The sequence below is a fragment of the Aptenodytes patagonicus genome, chromosome 7 (genome assembly GCF_965638725.1).
Source record: "Aptenodytes patagonicus chromosome 7, bAptPat1.pri.cur, whole genome shotgun sequence".
In the NCBI taxonomy this organism is placed as follows: Eukaryota; Metazoa; Chordata; class Aves; order Sphenisciformes; family Spheniscidae; genus Aptenodytes; species Aptenodytes patagonicus.
The window spans coordinates 9,492,478-9,512,901 of record NC_134955.1 but is presented as its reverse complement, the minus strand read 5'-3'; the positions used below and the strand labels follow the sequence as shown (position 1 = coordinate 9,512,901).

General features: G+C 40.8%; 1 protein-coding gene and 1 long non-coding RNA gene across 6 annotated transcripts in view; one reads left to right on the top strand and one right to left on the bottom strand.

Annotated features, from left to right (window-relative positions):
* The window catches only part of HIPK3 (homeodomain interacting protein kinase 3), a 113,724-nt gene that overhangs the window by 68,098 nt on the left and 25,202 nt on the right, over positions 1-20,424 (bottom strand). Inside the window, exon 1 of one of the 3 annotated variants that reach the window (XM_076343901.1) lies at positions 8,817-8,878. The exons of 1 other annotated variant lie outside the window; for it this stretch is intronic. The gene's annotated coding sequence lies outside the window, so the exon portion shown is untranslated. Of the gene's footprint in view, positions 1-8,063; positions 8,212-8,816; positions 8,879-20,424 lie in introns of those variants that run through there. One more of the 3 variants, XM_076343902.1, reaches the window with a different exon arrangement.
* Positions 8,827-20,424, top strand: part of LOC143163142 (uncharacterized) — a 28,855-nt gene continuing 17,257 nt past the window's right edge. Inside the window, exons 1-4 of one of the 3 annotated variants that reach the window (XR_012995844.1) lie at positions 8,827-8,893; positions 9,747-9,885; positions 12,020-12,073; positions 17,434-17,650. This is a non-coding gene — a long non-coding RNA (uncharacterized LOC143163142). Of the gene's footprint in view, positions 8,894-9,442; positions 9,886-12,019; positions 12,074-15,746; positions 15,808-17,433; positions 17,651-20,424 lie in introns of those variants that run through there. The other 2 variants (XR_012995843.1, XR_012995842.1) reach the window with 2 other exon arrangements.

Below are 20,424 nucleotides of genomic sequence, written 5' to 3'. Positions count from 1 at the left end.
TGCTGGGCAAGAAGCTGTTATGCAACTGAAAAGAAAGCACAAGCAGCGCAGCATCAGCCACCAGCCCCAAAAGAGAGCACGCTCTCCAAATCAGAATGTGCCACCATCAACACAAACAGCACATTTCAACCAGCCGGGGCTTCGCCAGCCTAATCTCTTCTTTTAAAAGGCTAATTCTTTTTGAACCTGAAAACAGTAGGCACACTGAAATAGAAGTCCCTAACGGCAGTGTTTAGGAGAGCCCACACCTTCGGGTTCTGCACGATGGTACAGTGCCGAAGGATGTATTCAAACTACTGCTACTGTCTGTCACTCTTCAACACAGTAAGAGGGATCAAGGTGAGTGGAGAGGTAGCACATAAAGCCACGCTTTTTCCATTGCTGTCAGTATTTCCAAAAGATTTTGCCACCTTACCTAAAGTAGAAATGAAATTTGATAGAGGGGGTTAGTTCAAACTGCCTGTTGGTAAACCACCTGTTCAAATGCCACTTTTTTTTTTTTTTTAAAACTTCCTAAACAAATATGTATGCCATTTTTCCTTCTTATTTCCAGCCACTTTATTTTGATTTCATTGCTTCATTCTGCGTTCTTAGTCTGCTGGGCTTTTTTAGAATTAGAAGTGGACCAACCTAGCTAAGACATTTATTTAGGAGTTTCATTTTAGAATAGCTCTAGACAATATCAAATGGAGCTCCTGTAAGAATATAAATCTAGATGGCTATCTTCCTCATTGCTACTTCAGCTTTGCTCCTTCAGCTCCTAAAACTTAGTATGGAAAACAGAATTGGCTGGTATGCCAGAACATCTGCATGCCCATGAAGGGATCCTACTTATATGAAGTTGATTCTTCATCAACTCCTTTAAATTACTCAAGGGGGAGGAGTTTTATTCAAAATTTTCTTTCATCCTTTTATTATAAAAGATTTTCAGCCGAGCAGAGCACACATCAGTACAGAGACACAAAACTACTGTTCTCCCCACGGGACTTGCACATTAAGTTTGCAACAGCGCACACACAAATAACCCACTGAGCTCACCAAGTCTGACATGTGATGCAAAAATTTGCAAATCAGAATCTACTGTACCAAGAGAGCACAGTTCAGGAGGTGTATAAAACTATTTCCTACACATTGAGAATTACCTAGCAGTAAGTAACATGAGTTATAAGTTTCCCCAAATACATGAAAAATCATAACTGATTTTCCAATAGGACCAACAAGAACTTCGTTATCAAGCAGTTACCGAGTTGCCAAGACAGCACGCTAGGTCATATTCAAATTCCTTCTGCAACATAAATGTTACAGTAAATATGAATTCTTAGCCTTTTTTCAAACCTGACTTAATTGTAAAAAAATAAAAACGTCTAATCCAACACACTTCTCTTGACTTATCTTTGAATGCTACAGTCATCAGTTCATTCGCTTCAGCTATACCCAGTAGCATACTGAGGTATATACACACACACCCCCCTCAGTAGGTATATGGTTAAAAGTCTATACACACACATACACAGAATGAGAAGTCTTCAAAGTCCTAATTTTAGGGTTTTTTAGAACACAAATTCCTTACTTAAAACTCTGTTTTAAATAATATTTTGCGTTTATATAACAAGTGTTTTTCTTTCATTGTAAGCAACATCATGAAGATAGCATTGGTTGCTTACTGAAAATAGCTGTATAAATTAAACATGGCATATGTAGAACAATAAAGAAAGAAGGGAGGGAAAATAGGTGTCTACCAGTTCTTTCAGATTTCTAAAGACGTGGAGGAAGCAGCATTTCCTACGGGCAAAGATCAGTGCATTAGAAATGCATACTCTCTCACAGAAGGTTCAGCCTCTTGCCTCCTAACAAATCAATAACTGTAATAACCTATATTATAATGTTTCCCAAAGCCACCAGTACAAGAAATTCCTTCCTCTCCCCTACGCAGAGGAACTTATTGATTGAACTATACAGAAAGATGTGCAAAAGGAAAGGCAAGATTACATGCAGCATATGACCCCACTAGCTAGAGCATAATACTGATAAATGTACGTCAATTTTTCCATCATTTCAGAAGCCATAAAGAAAAGGTATTAAAACAACCCTTTAGAATCTCATGAAAGCGATCCATTCCTATTAGGCTGAACACCAATTAGTTTCTGGAATCACAAAATAAGTTGATATTAATAGATAAGGAAAGAGGAGACAGAGAGCTTTTTTCTTCTCTTAGGAAAAAAGCCTGTTCCTTCCAAAGGGCTTCACAAGATCCCAAACACCAAAATTCCCATATTAAACAGATTCAAGTGCTGAAAAATAAAGATCTTGTGAGGACCTCCTCTACCCCTATAAATAGCTTAAATCTTCAAAAACAAGCTGTGGAAAAAACTTCTCAGCTAGAACAGACAGATTTTAGACAAGCAAGCAATTCTAATCATTTAAAAAGAAAAAAAAAGAAAACACAGAATAATTGAAAGGAAAAGGGTAGGAAGTAGCAGATGACCGATGTTTCTAGGAAAACACAGGAAGGAAGAGGTTTACAAGGCAATGATGCACATTAACAGCTTTTCAGTCAGAGAGGCAGACAGACATCTTACAAGAAACAAATAAAAAGCCTTCTGGAAATTGTGCAAGTTCCACCAATTGTTGTGTACCAATACAGGCAAAACCTGCACCATATGGAAGAGGGGGAAAAAATGAGTACATTTTACTCAAACTAGTGGAACAAGGTAAAGGTTAACACACCATTTTTGTAAACTCTGACGAAGAACAAAAACACAGTAGTAAACAAAAGAGACTGAGGAAACAGGAGAGAACTGTGCTTTCGTATCTACATATGAAAAAGTAAATTACTTTTCAAAAGTAAATTACTAAGGTTTCAGATAAAATTGCACATATAGGTAATTTTTATGAATACCCGATGCTAGTGATTACACTCATCTTCCAGAGGGAGCTTAAATCCCCAGTAAAAAAAAAAAGTTTCTTTGCTTCCCTTATAATAAACCTTCTATTGATTATCAGGATTGAAGTTTGTTTTCTCTCTGAGCTTTTGCATTTATATGACAACCTTCTCATGCAGACCTTGAGCCTATGCTAGCTCCTTTCTGTGGGTAGGCATTTGTTTCAGTTGATACCAGCAGGATCAGGGAAAGGTTCAGATGTCAGTTCACATCCAAAGACCCTAGGGAGCCAGCCTAGAGGGATTTGGTCACACTAATAAAAGCAGCAAACATCTTTGCAATGAAGACACTCCAGCCCCACACAAAGTACAGCTGCACCAGTTATCGCAATCCCAGCTGAAGTTGCTCTACTGGCAGTTTTCCTGCCCAGTGACCAGTTTTGCTATCTCACTTTATCGTGCTTCAAGGCAAGGTGAGCACAAGGTGAGGAGACCCACTTCCATGTCACAGTTCACCTTCTACCCAAAAGTCAAGTAAAACTAAAGTAAAACTCCTAAAATAACCAAAAGCAAGTTTTCTCAGGTATAGGACACCACTTGGCCCAAGGCAAGGCAACAGCCAAGCTTCAGCTTTGTGATAAAAATCTTGTCTCACCCAGCAACTTCAGTTCTCGCCAATCTCATGCCTTGGAAGTTAAGTGTCCCGGTCACATAAAAACAGCTGCAGGACAATACAGTGCAGTAACCTAAAGGAGCACAGCCTCCACCACAAAGAAGGGTAAGAAATCCCCCTCAGGGCGGTGGATTATAGAGAGTGGTTTCCAACAGGCACGGAAAGTGGCTGTGGGCATCTCCCGCCTGCAGCCACACCCTCCCCTTTTAACAAGGATGTTAAGGGGACTCTGCACAGGTATTAGGACCTGAGCTTTCTTGTCCCCAAATTTTCCACCACTTATTCTGAATGGGTAGTTACTGTGGTGCCGTATATATTCAGCAAGAAATGTGTTTATACAAACATGAAGGGTTTTTCATTTGACAAAAGCTGACTTTTTACATGAAAAGCATTAAATCATATTTAATTTGTAATATGCTTTAAAAAGCACTAAAATAGTTTTCTAGAACTGTTAAATTATTTTAGCAAGAATGGAAAGAGTCACATGAGTTTACAATTACTGATTTCAAAAATAGGTTTTTTGATGGGAGTATCACTCATAACATGCAGTAATAATTCTCTGTACATAAGAATCCAATTACTTTTTTAATACTGAGATAGTTGCTGTAGCTTTGATCATACTGAAAATATATGAAAGTATTTCTAGTATCTGTTTTGTCTTTGGATATTTCACTGGCTCTTATTTTATTGCTGTGTTTTGGAACTTGAACTTAACATTTTTCTAAGCTTCATCCTGTTATACCCAATTATTGTAGGGCACAAGAGAGCTGGAGAAAAGGCCATACTTCCAAAAAGGAATATTTTCTAATTTTTCCTGAAAACACAAGGTGAAAAAAGACTGTACAAAAAGTTTACATAATGCTGGGGCTATTAAATATGCAAGTTAATAATATAGGGAGAGATATTTTGAATTAAACTGATTCTAAGTCACTGAACAAGAAAAAAATTAGAACTAAACTACTTGAATTGACTTGCTTAAAAAACACTCCAGTTATTTGGCTCTTCTTCCATTTTCAAGCAAAATTGCTAAGCTACAGATTAACCCCATTTTGTCAGAAAGTTACCCACTCTCAAAATTTAAGTGGAATATTAAGATGCTATATGAAAAAAAAATAGTGACATAGTGTGAAAAAATACTACAAAACTGTACAAAGATTATCCCCAAACTGCACCTAAAAACAAGACTCACACCAATTCTTGCCATCTTTCCCAACATTCACTATATTGAAATAAAACAACTGAAGAATTAAGGGGGGGAATACTATGCTATCAAATAAAGTCACAGACTAAAACCCACTTCCACAGTTACATGTTGTTCCTCTGCTCATCTGTCACTCAAAAGTTAGTGCCTCTGAAGAGAAACAGAGCTTCAATTTCTCTAGAAATCTGTAAAAGAGATAGAGGCTCCAAATTAAAATGGTCTATAGAGGGAGGCGGGGGAAGCCAAGAACAGGTAACAGGATTTTCCAGGCTTTATGCCTCATAATAGGTCATTTCAGGCCAAAGAGAGGGTGTTCATTGCCTGTAGAAGTCAGAAAAGGTAACCCATTGCTAACCCATTTTACAGCACTAGCTATTGAAAGTTGCTTCAAATATAGTTAACATTGTTATTTAAGGTATACTGCACGGTCATCAGTCATCTCTAACACACTCAGCACTCATGCGCTAATTTCTTCATATTTGGATTGAAAGTAATACATATTTTCCACTCCATCTCCAATTTTCAGTCAAGAGATCTGAAAAAGTAAAAGATAGTATTTCAGTGACTTAGGAACAGAGACATTAACTTAGTAGAAGTTCCCCAGCATCGAGCTCAACTCTTACTTCCTTTATTTTCAAAGGCAAGAAAATTTCATAGTTAGACCAGCTGAAAATAAGTATTTGGCCAGCTCTGAGTTTACATAACCCATCTACAGGAGCTTCATAGATTCAATGAAGTGCTAAGGATGTTTTCTTCATCAAAGTAATCCTATACCAAGACTTCTAAAATTCTCCTGTAACTGCATTATAACATCATCAGGGAATTGAAGAAACTCAGAAAACACAAAAGGGTACAAACAAGCTTTTTCGAGGTATGGAAGGTGGATACTATTTCACAAAATTCAACAGCAAACACGTAACTGAGGAGTGCTGGTATGACCACAAGGACATCCTACTTCCACGTTTCTTCTTCCCTTGATCGAGTATCACTAGTTGATTCTCAGGCCTGCTCTGCCCCATTCACACTTCTGTTAGTCAGTGGAGCAGTTTACCTCAGCTGTAATGCTTCTGCATATGGAATGAAATAATCATAGATTCAGTGAAGCTAAGGATTGTCTAATAAAAAAAATTTTAAAAAGCATAGATGTTCTCCACTTTTTTCCACAAAGTTCTGTGCAGAAAGCAATACTGCCTACAGTAACTACTCTGTATGCGCACAGCAGTGATATGCCACAGTGCCTTACAGACCTCACATTGCAATAGTGAAATTTAGCTCAGCTGAAAGTATTTCTTCTTCTGTATTTAACATTCCTCTGAAATACATGTTCGGCCTCAAATGACAGTGCTGTGCCCGTTACCAATGCTCTTCTCCCCCCCACCCCCATAAGAAAGCCAACTACAAAATTCCTGTTTCAAAATGCACCGTTTTGTCAAAAGGATCTTTGTTGCTATCATCAGCATACTGGCAGGATGGAAAATACAAGAAAGAGAATATATACTGTTAAAAAGAAAACTATTCTAAAAACAGGAAGAGTGCAATCCCTTAAAATAGTACAGAGAGGTACATCCCTAAACACACAAGCTTGAGGAAGCATAGCCTGATATTCCTACACGTTTAGGTTGGGATTTTCATGAGAATTAAGCATAGTTAATTCTGTTCTACTCAGGAGCTGGTAAGCTAACACTCTGTCTCTAAAAGTTCTGCTCAGCCTCCCATCCCCTTTAATGGACACAATCAATCCAACAGATGCTTTTTGAAAAATCACCTCTAAAACAAGATTTGTTTTGAAGCAACTGCTGCAGATTGAAGCACACAACAAGAAAAGCAGGACGCACAAATTCTAATATTTCTATCAGTTGCATCAACTTCTGTAAGATGAGTTGAAAGCTCACTCTTCCTCCCCACACCCTGTTTCTGTCATCTCGTTATGCAGGAGCCGGTCTCATTTCCCTGTTTCTGTAGGTAGTTGTTTGAAAGATAGGAGGGGGGAAACATGCAAACACAAAAAACTTCAAAGGAAGAAAAATCACAGGCACCAGCAGAGACCCCCAAGTCAGGGGCAGCTTCCCGAGCAATTTTTTAATGAAACTTTATTGCAGCTGACAGAATCTCTCCGATTACGAGGCGTCCTCAAACCCGGAGAGCCACACACCACCACCACAACCCGAATTAGAGCACCTAGCCAAACATATCTGTGAAAAAATAATTTACAAGCACAACCGATGCCACACCCTGAGCAAGCAGCAGAACTCGCACTACAACAGCAGTCCCTGGTAATAAGCACATTAAATGAAAACTCTATCTAATTCCTGTTTTACATGATTATAAACATGATCTCACCCTGCGCTACCATAAATGGTTCGCAGCAGCACAGATAAAGCGGTCACCACTGTTATATCAGTATCGGTTTTCTCCCAAGTAAGTCCACATTAAACACATTGCTCTATTTATTTGCGATCTCATCATGCCACTCCGTAATACAGTCTTGACCTATTTTCCAGATGCTTAATTAATCTCTTCGCTGGCTGCCACGCATCTTAGACAGTTACTGTGTGAATTTTAAACTTAACTTATAGAAACCTTTAGCAATCACCTCTGTTATGGAATTATTGTTATGTCAGAAAGTAAGTCCCCAGAGTCCAGCCAAGCTTTTCTACTTTGTGTGAAATCAACCAGAGCATAAACTTTTTGCAAATGATGTAATGGGAGGTAATACTGGGGGGAAAAAATAATCACAGAAATATGCACTGTTATCAACAAGTGCAGCTTTACATAATATAATTGCCTCTCGTGTTAATAACACGTTTTCCCACAATTTAAAGATACTAAAGTAACTGAAATACACAAGGTTATATGCAAGCAGGAAGATGCAAAAACATCAGAGCGCCACATAATTTCTGGAAAGGCAAGTCTGGGAGTCTCAAAACAACTTACCAAGTTAACAAAAAAGGAAACCATCACAGTTTTTGGAACTAACATTTTAAGTCAGATGCAACAGTTAGTAAGAAAAGTATAGCCTCAAAAGAAAGATATTTATATATATGTAAGCACACAGTACTGACAATTGAGGGCTTCGTGTAAATAAAAAAAAAAGATAAAAAAGAAAAATCACTATTTCCTACAGCACCAAACACATGCAAACGCATCCGCCAGTTTTATAATTGATACCACGATGAATCAAGAACCGGAACCCAGGCAATCCCTGCTACAATCATTACGTTAAAGCCACCAGCAATAACACCACCACCACCCCCTTTTTTTTTTTTTTTTTTTTTTTTTTTAAACAGAGCTAGTTCTTGGGAACTGACCAAATCGTAAAGCGTCAGCTTCCTTTCCAGTTTTTTTTATTTATACCGGCCCCCCAGCACCATTTGCTCCTCTCGCCCCAGCGCCAACTTCCCCCACAGCGCAGGGGAGGGGGTCTCGCGGGTCTCTTCTCAGGGGTCAGGGCGAGGGACGGGGGTCGGGTCCCGCCGGGGCTACGAGGGGCCACCGAGGCGGAGGCAGGTCCCGTAACGGGAGAAGCCGCCGCCGCGCCCGGGCGCCACCCGCGGGACCCCCCGCGCGGCGCGGGGGAAGCGGCCGCCGCCGACCGGGCGGCCGGAGCGCACCATACAAGGAGGCGGCCGCGGCGCGCCCGGGAGGGGAGCGGGGCACCGCCGGAGCCCGCCTAGACCCGCCGCCGGTAACGGGCGAGGCGGGCGGCCACGCCTCCCCCCGCCGGGCGGCAGCGGCCTCGCCCGGCAGCCGGGGCCACGCCGGCAGGCTCGGGCGCTTCCCCGCCCCAGGGAAGGGGAAACTTCGGGGACGCGGCGGAGCAAGCGCGTCGAGGGCGACGGGAAAGAGAAGCGGCGCCGCCCGCTCCCCGCCGCCGAGCTCCGGCAAGGGCAGCGGCGCCCCGCGCCTACGCCGCCACTGCGCCGCGGGGCAGGGGGGTAAGGTCAGCCTTGGCCCCTCGCCCCGGAGCCCCCCGCGGGAAGGAGGCAAAAGCCGCCGGCGGGCAAAGGCAGCGCCCCTCTCCGCCCGCCGGGGACGGCCCCGCTCCTCTCCCGGCCGCTCACCTTCACGGATCGGGCCGCGCTGGCGTCCGAGCTGGAGCTGCCGCCGCCGCCCTGAGCATGTTCCGGGAGCGCCACGGGTAAGCGCCGCTCCGGCCGGGCTCAGCCCCTCATCCCCGCCGCTCCTGCCGCCGCCGCCTCGGCCGCTGCCATCTTGTCCTGGCGGCTGGGAGGGAAGAGCCGCAGCTCAGCCCGCTCAGCAGCCCGGGCCTCCGCCTCATCTTCCCGGGGAGGGACCCAGCCCGCCCCCGGCCGCCGCCTCCTCCGCTCTCCGCCTCCTCCCGCCTCCGCCGCTGCCCTGCCCGCGGCGGCCTAGCGGCGCCCGCCGCCGCCCATCGCCCCGGAGAGGCGGGACGAGGCCCCGCCGAGCGCTGTGGAGGGGACCTGCGGGCCGCGCCGCACCGAGGCCCCGCTCCGGCGTGCCCCGGCCCCGTGCCCAGCCAGCGGGGCCCAGCCTGCCGGGCCCTCCCGCCGCTCGCTCGCTCTCTCCGCCGCCCGGCCCGGCGCGGCGCGGCGCCTCGGCGGTAGCGGCAGCGCCCCCGCCCGGCCCCGCCGTGCGACGCCCGCCGCAGCCGGGAGCCGCCCCGCGCCGCCGCCCTCCGCTGCCTCCCTCGGCGCTGCGAGGGCTCCCCTCTCCCGAGCGCGGGGAGCCCGCAGCCGCCCCGAGCCCTCTCTCAGCCCCTAAGTGCATAAACAACACTCCCCCGCCGGTCGCAGCTCCCCTGGCTCGGACGAAGCTGGGCGCCGGCACTATAAGTAACGCCTGGCGCTTATCCTGCCCTATCGCATGGATGAGGCGAGGCAGGCGTGTGGCCATCATCTCCCCAAGCAGCAGCTTAGCGGCGGAGCCGAGGCAGGACCCTCTGCCTCTTCACCGCCAGCTGACGGTCCCCCCGGGAAGCCGTGTAAGGACAACTTGAGATGCTCCTACAGCTAACTGTCTTCTGCCCGCCCCGATCTGTCACTACCTGGAGGAAGGCAACCTCGTGCTTTCGGAGAGCTCCCCGAGGAGCACCTGCAAAACCCCAATAGTCCTCCAGTGACGGCAATCCTAATCATCAAAGACCAAATGGTGAGCTCTTCTTCCCCATCTCATTAGCTGCCAACTCCCATAACGTTCACAGATACGTAACATGCATGATGAGGAAACTGGCGTCAGGGAAAAGATCTGACTCTCCAGACCTGCAGCTTTTCTAAGCTGATGACAATGTGAGAATGAACATGTGAACTCCAAATTCGTTTAAAGGAGTGCTCTTGCTTTGTAAGATGAAGAGACTCCCCTGCCCAGCCCTGAAAAATAACTGTGAAGCACCAACCTGCTAGAGCCGGTCTGCCATCTTTCCCTGACGAGCAGTCCCTGCCACATTAGCCAGATACCATCAAACACACCACTCGCTATACAAGTAACAGGACGGAGCAAATGTAATGACCGTTTTGTGCCCCACGTTACAGTTCAGCATTTTGTCTTGCTCAACTCTTGACAGAACAACAGGATACACCCTCAGTAACAACATGCCCCTAATATTATACATCACTTAAATATTAGTGGTTGGTTGTAGGACTGGTCAAATTCTGCAAGCAGCATTCTTGACCCTAAATAGTATTCAGCTGATGTGGGGCAAAAAAGGAATTACTGTTTGCCTATAAAGTAGTCAGCCCCAAGATAAATCCTTGGCTACAGCTACAACTGGACATCACATGCTTCTCTACTCTTGCCAAAAATAACCAATAATTTCTTTATTTACTTGCACAACTACATGTACTCTCCTATTTTTCTCTCGCTACTTGTTCCAGTACTTGCAACGCGTGTCTGCTTGATTTTAACCTTTATTTAGGTCCAATCATTGTAATAAAGATTGTTAGGATGCTAAGTCAGAATTTGAATTAATTAATTGAAGAAGACAGAGTTATTGTATGGAAGTACTAAGACCTAACATTGGAGTTACTACTGTAACACCGCCAATACTCAGTCTTGTAAGTGATGAAACATACAATTTAGGGGTGGGAAAAAATAGGTGGGTGTCAATGTTAGTAAATTATAGCTCTCAAGAGCCACTCATCACATCTTTTCCTTACTAATTTTATAGATATTAATCAAGCTTCTCTTCACACGTCTCCTAAAAAATAACATCCTACAGAATTATTCATACACATTTTATTAACATATAATCTATTTTAAAAGACTTTGAATATTGATAAACATTCTTGATGATTACTTAACCATACAAACTCTAAAATGACTTAACAAAATAAAGCATTAAAATATGCTGATTCAATCTGTAAGTGTATTACATCCGCAAATATAAATTGGCACACATGTCACCCCAAATGCTTGAGTTCTACTGAAAAAAAAATCATCCTCCTCAGGTACTAACTAGTCTCGACATTTTTTACAGCTGTTTCTTAGGAACTATTTCTAGCAATTTTCTTATTTTTATTTTTCACCATGCAACTTCTTATATTTTGATAGCCCAAATGATCCAAATATGGTTGTAAACTTGAATGATACTGATCCTCTAAAAATAGACAAAATTATGAATCCAATGCTCCACTGACACATTTGCACAATTTTCATCAACTTTCAGAAACCGATTTTAATTTAGGTTTAGAAAAGAAGGGGGTGATTTTGGGGTGATTAACCTCTCCCGTTATACTGGTCTCTCTCTGGAGTTTTGAGTTGGTCACGTTTGCTAAATAACAGAGCCTCCCAAAACATCTCACCACTGTCAGTTTTGTCCTCATGTTCCAGTTTTTGTTAATTAGATCAAGCTAGACTTCCACTCAGCCTGCAATGGGAGTATCATCAGCGTGTAATCAAACTCTCAAATGTCTTCGAAACTCCTTCAGTTGCTTTTGTGGAGCACAGCATCTCTCTTAAAGGCTTCCTTGTGCTCAGTGCAAATTTCATCATACTTAGGACTAAAGGGCCCCAACGACATGAAAGGCCCAGCTAGTGCCATTGCAAGCTGAAGCGCTGAATCTCCTCCTTCAGTCAACTACTCGTAAGGTTTACTTTGGCCACAGAAGAGTTTTTAACTACCCACAATATGCGGTAAGTCTACATAGGATGTATCGGCGAGTTTTAAACACTCTGGTGAACATTTCTCTCAGAGGTTAAATACAACTGCGTCTGAGAAGCCCTCACATGATTTTTTTGTCATCTGAAAAACAGTAAACACTTCCTTGTCCTAATTTTCTCTTGGCAGGTACATTTGTGCTGGTAGGCGACTGAGGGGTTAATACAGAAACGCGTTACACCTGTAAGTAACATGGACTACTGATACCATTTGGAGGGGAGTGTTTTGTTTCAGAGTACTTAAGTAACTCAGTGGAAGGAGGCCCGTGTCATTTAGATTCATTTATAAACTTCAGCATTGAAACACACACCTCCATAGGCTCTTTATTCCTCCTTGTTTCTATACCTTTGCAGAGGATAAGCAGTAGTTAGGTGTGAGTGCTCAGAGTGGAGAGAAGAAACAGAAGTTCCAGAAGAAGGTATTTCCAATAGATGCAATCTATCATGCAGCAAAAAGAGATGATCTGAGGACAAACGCAGGCTAGAAGCTTTTGGCAGCACACCTACCAATGACATTTTGTGCTATTTTAGTTATCAAAATCCCAAGCATAGACACAGGCAGAAAATGCTTTGGCTAGAACAACTTGGTTTACTCATCAAACTGCTATAACCTGTATCATCAAAACACTTTTTATGGCCAGTATGGGTTGTTTATATCAGCTTATGAGTTGTTTATTTCAGCTGGACTCTTAATTCTTGAACGAACTTGAGTCCTGAACAAGGCTGTGCTATTAGAGCTGCCCAGAGGAGCAAAACCACAAAGATAAGGATGGGAGAAGGCAAGACCATAGGGCTGTAATTCCATCCACCAGGCCCTTCGCTCAGTCACTAGTAACATAGGGTGCAATTGCGTGAAACAGCAAGCCACACTCAAAGTTCATCACTGTGAAAAGGGAGAGAACTGGTCTCTCACAAATTTCTTGATCTGCTTTCCACACATCCAGTTAAATTCTCCCGGTGATAACTCTCCATTGCTGGCATTGAACCTCCCATTTAGCAGATTCAACACGCCCAGCAAAAAAGGGTTTTCCCGAGTGAGTTGAATCAGCTCAGGAAAACACTCAATGAATGTCAGAACTAACACAAAGAGGAAGGCAGGGTTTTTCCTTGTCAGCTGGCAGGTAGAGCTGCACAGACTTCAATTTAGTTTTCTGGGTAGAAATTATGAAATCCAAACAACCCAGAGGCGTGCTGGTTGGCAACGCGTTGTTGTGACCACTGAAGGTATCCAGGCTGTAGTCACCTAACCTGAAGAGTACCTGCAGCAAGTACAGATCAACACAAGGAGGGTGGAATAGGGGAAGGTTCCACTTCAATTTTCCTTTTTTTTTTTTTTTAAACTTTCAGGCCATAGTCTTTAGTCTTTCCAACAGCATTTAGCAATACCTGTTAAGCAGGGAATTAATTCATGGTAGGGTTTCAAATTACAGTATTACTTTACTGTTTTTCACATTGTCTGAAATATTTTATGTTTACAATATTTATCCTCCGAAAACAGAGATAAGGCTAGACAAAGTTAACTACTTTTTTATCCTTGCAATTCCTTATCTAAAGTATTTTTTTAACTGATGTAACTGTCACCGAAGTATGACTTGTATTATGAGAAACAAGCATTCAATGTGATGCATTTGGATTAAAACTTTTCAAGATCCACATTCCTGCTGAAACCTGTAAAGGCATCAGAGTTAAACTGAGAAAAAGCACTTTTTTAAAACATAAAAATTAAAATTTACGCTTTCCACTGATTACCATCATCTTTGAAATAAACAGTTCAAAGTTCCCCAGATCCCCTCCCCATAGATTTGTTTGCTAGACATATCCAAAATCCAACCTTCTGTTGCTGGGTGTAAATGGAAAGTGACCTTCCAATTTAAAGCAAACATACACTTTGCTCTTTTTGCAACAACTGGAAGGTCAGTTGAAAAGCACTGTATTTCCTCAATTAAAAAACTCACACAGGTTTCTCTATGCAGCTTACATTATTTAAGTCATTTGCAAATATAAGCACGGATATTCAAACACAAATTTCAGCTTTTATTTCCACTTAATTTTTTTTGCATCAAAATACTACTTTCTTTACTCAAACAGCTTTAATACAGGACTAAAAAAAAGGCGGGAGGGGGGCATTTTGTTTATTGCTTGCTGTTTAAATTGCAAGTTAAACAGCCTGGCTCCTCCGTAAGATTTAAAAGCTGCAAAGGACAGAACATACCTTCTATGGGCTAGTGGTGGTTTCTGGGGCTTTGTGCAAGGCGCATGCTTGTGCCGATGTTTATTTCCTGAAGACATCACCGTTCTTGCGGATCTCCTAAGGCACGCATGAGAAGCGATCCACTTCTGTGGCTCTTCCAAAGAAGAAAACTAGACTGAAAACGTTCTTCCGCTTCCCTGTCTTTCTGCTTGTTTCTTCCTCAGCCCATAAAACCCAATTCTGAGGAACCTTGCACACCATCCTGACATTGCTATTTCAAATTCTACCAAGTGTTAATGGTAACTCATAAGAAATTAATTTGTCTTGCGTACAAAGACAATGACAGGGTGACTAAAATGGTAAGTCTTAGGAAACGTAGAAGGAATCTTTAAATTTTTTTTGGTTATCATGTAGATAAAAGCTGGCTGACTTGAGATGAACTGCCTCTTCTCGCTTTGTAATGAATGCTTTCCTTAAGAAAAATAATGAACAGACAATTTTTTGCAAGGACTTACAGCTTTCCAAAAAAATTGTAAGTGCTCACCAAAGAAAAAAAACAGCCTTGAAGAATTGTTAGGTTATGTTTCTTCATTGAAAAGTTAAAACAAACTGCAGGAAACCTCTGATGTTTCCTCCGATGCAACCCAATAGAAGCAGATTTGAAGAATTGGTGCTGAGGACTTGCTATCCACACTAAATGTATACTAACATCCACTGATGGTTGGACCACATCTTCTGGTTTAGTTTCTCCCAACAAGAACAAAGTTTGCTCATTCCAAGGTTACTCTGCCATGCAAGCAAAGCAGGGTAAATTACGATTCACAAGAGGATCTCTTCAGAAATGCACACCTCATCCAAACTAAAACACTAATCCCCTTATTTTTCACATCACAGAAAGGCGGTATGACTATGCTATAGAAGAGTGACATTTATGTATCAAGCAGCAGAAAAAACACAGAAATGGGAAAATATCAAGGGTTTATCCTGAAATTACATAAATAATTGTTACTTCAATTTAGGATTTGCAGAAGTGTTGGTGGGGGTTTTTTTTAAATAATTGTTTGGTTTCAACCTTATTGTTCTTTTAAGTGCCACAGTTGTTGAAACAACCAACTGGGACAACTATATTTAAAAAAAATGGCACCCTGGCAACTGTCACAGATTATTTTGTTCAGGGATACTATGAAATGCTTATTTCTCTGCTTGTGCTCATATTACATCAATAGGTGTAGATTTGACAGATGCTTCATCACTGTGTCTTAAACTATGCTTAAGTTCTTGTTCATATTTACAGAGGACCATAAAGAGTTAGAGTAATGCAATATTCTACAGGGTAGTTTAAATGTCTTTACTGGATCCTGTAAATGATAATATAACATGGTATTGTATTTTTCAGTCTATATTTTCATTTTCAGTCTGTTTTTCCTCTTCGTAAGAGCCACAGAAATAGATCATTCCTCATGCATACACCTTAGGAAATCCACAAGGAAAGGGTATATCTTCATGAAACGTGTCATGATAATATAAATTTTTAGTTTGACACTATAAATTTTCTTGCAAGAGTCTTTCTAACAAGCTATTTTCATGTAGTTATTAGCCTTTGTGGTGTCTGAGTGTCTTTCACATACGTATATTTAATATTCACATTTTTCTTCTCTCTCTCCAGCAGGAAAATAATTTGAAGTGATTGTTAGGATTAACAAGTGTTAAATGTGTACAAAAATCCGGTAGGTTTCTATTTTTCAGGCACTTGGCAAGGACAAATATAATATTTTACAATATCAGAGCACTACACAACAAAACTGTGAGAATCTAAAATATAATCTGAGAAAGATAACATCCAAGGCAATAAACAAAAAATAAGAATTATAACACAGAATCACACTGACAGATGTAAAGAAAATGCAGCTTTAAAATTGCTGGCATTAAAAGCTGCACTTCATTTTGGAGCCAAGTAGTAAAAATAATCCATTACCAAATTAATGATATCAAAACATTGGAAAAAAGTATTCTTACTTTAACATAAAAAGTTAGAAACACATTGAAACACACTTTTTCTATGGAGGAGAAAAATGACTTTTTAAAATAAACTTATTTCAAACTAAAATTCCAATGATATAGTGCTAATTTGTAAAATCTTTAATAGAAAATATTGTACTTTTTACTGTTGTTTTGAAATGAGCATCATTTCTGCACCCGACACTTGAGAATATTCATAGGGTACCATCTACTAATATTACCAACTGTTTCAATTTTACAGTTTAGTAGTCACTTCTTTTTTTAGTGACTGATACATTGCAATATCAAGGGTTGCAGACAGATGAACACCACAAATGTTCCAGCTGACTTCACTTTCCAAAATGCATCATTCCTACAAATAAACGTCATTAAACAGAAGCAGGCAGTCAGATTACAGAATTAAAACATAATCCTGCATTACTCAAGTGAGTAGTTGCTTATTAGCAGGTCTACTGACTCCAGGAAAACTATTTGCTTGAATAAAGATTTCTGGGGTTGTGCTTTTGGGACACAGTCCAAAGCCTTTTAAAGTAAATAGTCTGGTTAACTGACTCCTAGTTTAGGCTGATGTTTTGTTGTGGCAAAGAGAAGAAGTTTTATCTCAACGTAGAATATATCAGTCTTCCCCACAAACCACAGCAGACAGGAGTGAAGCCTAGTTTAACTCTGGCAGGCGCTGAATTGCATCCAAGCCTATTTTAGAATTAAATGGAAGACCTTGTTACCTGGGTCCCTCCAACCTCATCATGAAAGCACTTGAGGACAAAGGCAGGGCTTTGCTATCAGCAGCTAGAGTCCAACCACGTTAAAAACAAAAAACAAACCAAACAAAAAACCCCTTTTGTTGCACTGGTGTAAGGTCTTGTTACTAATCCGTCTGTGGCACAAATCCTTTCTGAGAAGCAGTTTTACCCAAGTCAATTTGCACATGGCTTGCAAATGTTCACCTACACCCTCCCTTAAAATAGTTTAATACATCAGGAACTTATCCATATGTTTTCCTACTTTTTAAAAGCAGAGATCTTAAAGTCTTCCTTATTTTCCCCCATGAGACATCATTAATGAAAGACCAGTTAAAAATATCTTCTAAAGATTTAAATTACCACATTAGAGACTCTCCTCCTAGAATGAATAACAGAAAAGGCACGTTTTAATTACGTGAGCTATGAAACCAGATCAAACCATTATGAGGAAAAAACCATTTCCTTCTTTAGCAAAGAACATATTTTCCTATAAATGTATTTATTCTGAGATACAAATATTCTAATGAAATTTTTCCAAATGTTAAAAAACTAACTTGTGCTTATTTTTCTTATTTTTCTGTTCCAAACCAGTGACAGTGCAAATCTGTTCCAAAAGAAAACGTGATGTTCAGCGGTAGTTTAATGAATTGTTTTGACCAAGTGAAATACACCATGTCTACTCCTAGTAATGAGACACTTGGCAGAAAGTATCACATCACACGAACAATAGCAGCAGACCGTCATTATGGTCCACAAAATGCTGTAACCTCTGAGCAATCTCTCTTCAAACAATGGAGGGGACGATAAGGTAACATTTCTACTTAGCTAACTGCATGTGCAGTCGGTGGTAGCGGTGCTTTAGCCTGTAACCTTTTAAGTTTATAAGCATTTTAATCATAGGAAAAGGTTTATAAATATTTTCATTTGCCTTTTTTTTTTTAAACATACTGTTTTTAGTAAGACTTAAAGTTCATGTTGTTTTCTGACTTAAGATTACAGAGACTTTTGATTAAACAGCAAATGTTTTAGTGTAAAATACACTAAAATATCATCACAGCATCAGTTTTTGAAGACGACATGTCTACCTGTGTAACATTTTAATTAGATTTGGGGTGAAGGCAGACAGGAAATCAGTTTGGTTTTCTGGCTTTATCTTTTGATAGAATTACCACTCTCTGTTATTGGAACAGAGAGTACCACCCTACACATATATGATCTGATGTTTAAAAGAAGGTGGCAGAGCAGAAGTGGAAAGCAAAATGGCAAATCTGTATCTATAAATAAAAACATGGTCATAGACATCATGTCACGCTCAACACTAAAATGAACGGCGATGAGATACAACAGGTGAGAAAATGAAGGGACAGAGACGACTGCAAAGCATCAAACATTATTGCTACACCAAAAAGACTGAGCCTTGCTAGATCACGATGAGATTTTACTGAATGTGTACATGCAAAAGTTTTAACGTTATCTTCAGAGTTTTGCAACAACAATGAAATGATCTTGCCGTAGCTTCTCTTGGAGGGGATCACAAGTAATGGAAGAATTGCCATCAGGACACAGAGGCACAAGAAAAGGCCCACAGCATCAGTCTCGGATGCTATTTAAAATAGACTGAAGGTCTCAAGAAAACAGAAAATTGGAGAGCCTTTTACAAATATGTTATTTTTGTCAACACTGTACTTATGACTTAGAAAACACAATTTCTACCGTTCTAGTATGTGCACTGAACCTCAAGACCATTTTCAGTTTGTTTGTTTGTTTGTTTTTTAATACCAACTGCATCTCTCTTAGAATAAGATAATGAACTGGCAGGTGTTATATAAATAGTACATCTGCCAGGGATTAAAGTACTTCCATTCATACATCTTACGCCATGTTTTAAAAAGGAAAAGGTGTACAGCTATTCTAGACAAATACAATTTAATAAGTGTAAATTAATTTATCCTTTTCCTACTTCAATGACAAAAAGCACCTTTGTAGACTTAATTATTTTTCTATATGCATTTTATAAAATAATTCAAAAATAAAAAATACAAATCAGAGTAGCCAGATCTTATTAAAAATGTGCTACTCAATTGAATTTATTATTCAATTTCATAAATGTTAAACATTGTAATCTGTAGTTCTTATTCAGAATAATACCTCAAAATGTGTTAAGAGTGCATCCTGTGAGGAAATATATCACCTATCACTCACGTTTCACAAAAATACCTACAAGCAGCTTAAGGTCATAGCTAAAAGAGCAAGTGTTAGGGCACAGACTGAAATACCCCAAAATTAACACATGAAAAAGAGCACTACTTAATCAACAGGTATGGACTTTTCAACCAACCTGTCTATATAGCAAAAGCAATGCCATTTAATTCATTGAACGTGTTTTAAGGTATTTATTTTTGAGCTGTAAGTAGTTAGTGTACACGTGTATAGCCAGTTTTAGATCTGTTTTTATTCACTTGTTCATTATTCTTAAGCAGAGATTACAAAACAGGGAAAGGACATGCACAGGTCTTGGGAAGTGGCGTCCCAGACTGTGGAAGTGGAGTCATTACTTGGAGTGAAATCCTGCAGGTTTCCCCACATGACAGAGGTCCCAGGCAGAAGGAAGGTCTGTGTTCAGCACAGTCTCCACGGCAACAGTGGTGGGCATCGCACACAGGGTACCACATCCTTCACTACAGTCAACATGCAAAAAAGCAGCCCTGTTGTTAGTTTTGCTCTCCTCCCTACACCTCGTAGAGCTTCCTTTCATACCTAGTTTTCCTCTTTGTAGTTGTTAATCACACAATATGATTATTATCACCACCAGCACTGTTAGCCATTAATCATAATATATTCAGGAACAGGCCAGGGGGATCAGCAGCATCAGGGCTGGGCATAAACTTTCTAACATCTGATTGTAGAAAGAAAGCTAAGGGTCAGTTATGCACAAGACAAGCAATGCTGGCTAAATGAATTCCTGGTGCAAATGCATTATGGTCAGTAAAATTATTTCTAGGATGAGTATGGCTCTGGATGCTTATTGATTACTGAAGCAGATTTGCACACTGAATATTTATTTATCAAGTTTTTTTACGTATACAGCTATTAACATCAATGCTGGAATAACAGTAAAAGTTCCATTTTCATTCAAATAATTTCTGGTGCTTTGTGTGTTATAACTACTACATAAAACTCAATCAAAATCACATAATGCTTAAATTAAATTACTAACTAACAGGAGTTAGTGGAAATACACAGAATATTAGTATTAATTTTAAGAGACATCAAGACAGTAATATAAGCAGAGTAGCCCAAATTATGGACCAGAATTTCATGGTCAGGAGTCACGTAAAATACGAAACAAAATGATCGCTTCTGAATTAAATCTTACAGATCTTGCTATCTAAGTATCAGACAAAGGACAACAGATGGATTCAGATAGAAAAAGGGGGTCTACAAGGAAAAAGGAGACAATGTTGGCCAGCACTATAGGCAGAGCCATATCAGTGCACCAGCTGCCCGCCTGCCTCAGGAGTCCTTATTTCCTGAAGGAAGAAATTTTGCCAGTGCCAGCGTTACTGATTATTGTAGGGCCGC